Genomic DNA, 4,854 nt, shown 5'->3' with positions numbered 1-4,854 from the left:
CAGTCTATAATTTTAATGGTAGGTTTATTTGAACAGTGAGAGACAGAATAACAACAACAAAAATCCAGACAAATGCATGTCAAAAATTTTATAAATTGATTTGCATTTTAATGAGGGAAATAGGTATTTGACCCCCTCTCAATCAGAAAGATTTCTGGCGCCGAGCTGAGATTAGGAGCACACTCTTAAAGGGAGTGCCCCTAATCTCAGTTTGTTACCTGTATAAAAGACACCTGTCCACAAAAGCAATCAATCAGATTCCAAACTCTCCACCATGGCCAAGACCAAAGAGCTCTCCAAGGATGTCAGGGACAAGATTGTAGACCTACACAAGGCTGAAATGGGCTACAAGACCATCGCCAAGCAGCTTGGTGAGAAGGTGACAACAGTTGGTGCGATTATTCGCAAATGGAAGAAACACAAAATAACTGTTAATCTCCCTCGGCCTGGGGCTCCATGCAAGATCTCACCTCGTGGAGTTGCAATGATCATGAGAACGGTGAGGAATCAGCCCAGAACTACACGGGAGTAGTAGTAGTAGTAGTAGCAGTAGATGTATTAGTAGTAGTAGTAGTATACCACTGTTCCCCGGGCGCCGATGTCGTGGATGTCGATTTAAGGCAGCCCGCCGCACCTCTCTGATTCAGAGGGGTTGGGTTAAATGCCGAACACACATTTCAGTTGAATGCATTCAGGTGTACAACTGACGAGGTATCCCCCTTTCCTTTCCTATTAGTAGTATCCATAATAGTATGGGATTCAGATGCAGACGCTCACTGTACCTAGTCCAGCCCACTAGAGACAACGAGGGGAACTTTGCTAAGATGATGAAACCTTTACAAGACAACCCGTGTTCATATGAAGATACTTTGTCACTTTCTGATAAGAACAACAGCAAAAACAGGAAATGTTTCAGACTTCTGAAAGACATTGCAAAAATGACTAACCCTGAGACAGAACAACAGCTTCCCCATTAAAAACAGGAACTGATTGTAGTATGAAGCAGACAAATTTCACAAACGCTTTGCTTAAAATATATATATATATACAGTGGGGAAAAAAAGTATTGAGTCAGCCACCAATTGTGCAAGTTCTCCCACTTAAAAAGATGAGAGAGGCCTGTAATTTTCATCATAGGTACACGTCAACTATGACAGACAAAATGAGGGAAAAAAATCCAGAAAATCACATTGTAGGATTTTTAATGAATTTATTTGCAAATTATGGTGGAAAATAAGTATTTGGTCAATAACAAAAGTTTCTCAATACTTTGTTATATACCCTTTGTTGGGAATGACACAGGTCAAACGTTTTCTGTAAGTCTTCACAAGGTTTTCACACACTGTTGCTGGTATTTTGGCCCATTCCTCCATGCAGATCTCTAGAGCAGTGATGTTTTGGAGCTGTCGCTGGGCAACACGGACTTTCAACTCCCTCCAAAGATTTTCTATGGGGTTGAGATCTGGAGACTGGCTAGGACACTCCAGGACCTTGAAATGCTTCTTACGAAGCCACTCCTTCGTTGCCCGGGCGGTGTGTTTGGGATCATTGTCATGCTGAAAGACCCAGCCACGTTTAATCTTCAATGCCCTTGCTGATGGAAGGAGGTTTTCACTCAAAATCTCACGATACATGGCCCCATTCATTCTTTCCTTTGTACGGATCAGTCGTCCTGGTCCCTTTGCAGAAAAATAGCCCCAAAGCATGATGTTTCCACCCCCATGCTTCACAGTAGGTATGGTGTTCTTTGGATGCAACTCAGCATTCTTTGTCCTCCAAACACGACGAGTTGAGTTTTTACCAAAAAGTTCTATTTTGGTTTCATCTGACCATATGACATTCTCCCAATCCTCTTCTGGATCATCCAAATGCACTCTAGCAAACTTCAGACGGGCCTGGAAATGTACTGGCTTAAGCAGGGGGACACGTCTGGCACTGCAGGATTTGAGTCCCTGGCGGCATAGTGTGTTACTGATGGTAGGCTTTGTTACTTTGGTCCCAGCTCTCTGCAGGTCATTCTCTAGGTCCCCCCGTGTGGTTCTGGAATTTTTGCTCACCGTTCTTGTGATCATTTTGACCCCACGGGGTGAGATCTTGCGTGGAACCCCAGATCGAGGGAGATTATCAGTGGTCTTGTATGTCTTCCATTTCCTAATAATTGCTCCCACAGTTGATTTCTTCAAACCAAGCTGCTTACCTATTGCAGATTCAGTCTTCCCAGCCTGGTGCTGGTCTACAATTTTGTTTCTGGTGTCCTTTGACAGCTCTTTGGTCTTGGCCATAGTGGAGTTTGGAGTGTGACTGTTTGAGGTTGTGGACAGGTGTCTTTTATACTGATAACAAGTTCAAACAGGTGCCATTAATACAGGTAATGAGTGGAGGACAGAGGAGCCTCTTAAAGAAGAAGTTACAGGTCTGTGAGAGCCAGAAATCTTGCTTGTTTGTAGGTGACCAAATACCACAAGTAGGTACCAAATACTTGTGGTCCTCTGTAGCTCAGCTGGTAGAGCACGGCGCTTGTAACGCCAAGGTAGTGGGTTCGATCCCCGGGACCACCCATACACAAACAAAAAAAAATATGTATGCACGCATGACTGTAAGTCGCTTTGGATAAGTCGCTTTTGGGGGGGGGGGGGCAGAATATGAATGTGAAACAAATGTAATCACATTTCACAAAGTGTGATTTTTCCACCGTCCCTTTTAACATTGTGTCACGACACAAACTGTTGGGGCACACAACACAATGTGGATGAAATGTCATTGCGGACATTTCTTCCCCTTAAGAATGTTGTAAGACTAACACTTAAAAGACTTTGAGACACAAAATGCCTTTTTAAATAGTCTAACATATTACAGATATGTTAAAAGGAAATAATGTGAGCCAGTATGTTACTGTCCATAGGTGGTTGTATAATGGAAATACACGTGCTGCTACACTATATATGTAGAGCAGTATGTGGACACCCCTTCAAATTAGTGGATTCGGCTATTTCAGCCACACCCGTTGCTGACAGGTGTTTAAAATCGAGCACACAGCCATGCAATCTCCTTAGACAAACATTGGCAGTAGAATGGCCCGTACTGAAGAGCTCAGTGACTTTTAACGTTGCACCGTCATAGCATACCACCTTTCCAACAAGTCAGTTCGTCAAATTTCTGCCCTGCCAGAGCTGCCCCGGTCAACTAAGTGATTTTATTGTAAAGTGGAAACGTCTAGGAGCAACAACGACTCATCCGCGAAGTGGTAGGCCACGCAAGCTCACAGAAGGGGACCGCCGAGTGCTGAAGGGTGTAAAAATAGTCTGTCCTCGGTTGCAACACTCACGACCAAGTTCCAAACTGCCTCTGGACGCAACGTCAGCACAATAACTGTTCGTCGGGAGCTTCATGAAATAGGTTTCCATGGCTGAGCAGCCACACACAAGCCTAAGATCACCATGCGCAATGCCAAGCGTCGGCTGGAGTGGTGTAAACCTCGCCGCCATTGGACTCTGGAGCAGTGGAAACGCGTTCTCTGGAGTGATGAATCACACTTCACCATCTGGCAGTCCGATGGACAAATCTGGGTTTGGCGGATGCCAGGAGGACACTATCTGCCCCAAATCAAATCAAATTGTATTTGCCACATGCACCGAATACAACAGGTTTAGACATTACAGTGAAATGCTTACTTACAAGCCCTTAACCAACAATGCAGTTTTTTAAAGAAAAAAGTTTTTAAAAAAAGTGTTAAGTAAAAAAATAAAAGCAAATAACTAAAGAGCAGCAGTAAAATAAAATAACCGTAGGGAGGCTATAGACTTGGCACTACGGTACCGCTTGCCGTGCGGTAGCAGAGAGAACAGTCTATGACTAGGGTGGCTGGAGTCTTTGACAATTTTTAGGGCCTTCCTCTGACACCGCCTGGTATAGAGGTCCTGGATGGCAGGAAGCTTGGCCCCAGTGATGTACTGGGCCGTACGCACTACCCTCTGTAGTGCCTTGCGGTCGGAGGCCGAGCAGTTGCCATACCAGGCGGTGATGCAACCAGTCAGGATGCTCTCGATGGTGCAGCTGTATAACTTTTTGAGGATCTGAGGACCCATGCCAAACCTCTCCTGAGGGGGAATAGGCTTTGTCGTGCCCTCTTCACGACTGTCTTGGTGTGTTTGGACCATGATAGTTTGTTGAAATGCATAGCGCCCAATGCATAGCGCCAACTGTAAAGTTTGGTGGATGAATAATAATGGTCTGGGGCTGTTTTTCATGGTTTGGGCTAGACCCCTTAGTTCCAGTGAAGGGAAATCTTAACGCTACAGCATACAATGACATTCTAGACGATTCTGGGCTTCCACCTTTGTGGCAACAGTTTGGGGAAGTCCCTTTCCTGTTTCAGCATGACAATGACCCTGTGCACAAACCGAGGTCCATACAGAAATGGTTTGCCGAGATCGGTGTGGAAGAACTTGACTGGGCTGCACAGAGCCCTGACCTCAACCCCATCGAACACCTTTGGGATGAATTGGAACGCCGACTGCGAGCCAGGCCTAATCTCCCAACATCAGTGCCCGACCTCACTAATGCTCTTGTGGCTGAATGGAAGCAAGTCCCCGCAGCAATATTCCAACATCTAGTGGAAAGCCTTCCCAGAAGAGTGGAGGCTGTTATAGCAGCAAGGGCGGGACCAACTCCATATTAATGCCCATGATTTTGGAATAAGATGTTCGACGAGCAGGTGTCCACATACACCTTTGGTCATGTAGTGTATATTGAACATTGTAGATGAGAGCTGAATGATATTAACGGGTTGGCCTCGACTCTGGTAAAAACAAGGGTAGGACCCCTGTCTGTTGGGCAGATGGGGCTAGGGATGTA

Source organism: Coregonus lavaretus, assembly GCF_964263955.1.
Source record: "Coregonus lavaretus genome assembly, chromosome: 16".
Taxonomy (NCBI): Eukaryota; Metazoa; Chordata; class Actinopteri; order Salmoniformes; family Salmonidae; genus Coregonus; species Coregonus lavaretus.
The sequence above is the reverse complement of the archived record's forward strand: the minus strand, read 5'-3'. Positions refer to the sequence as shown.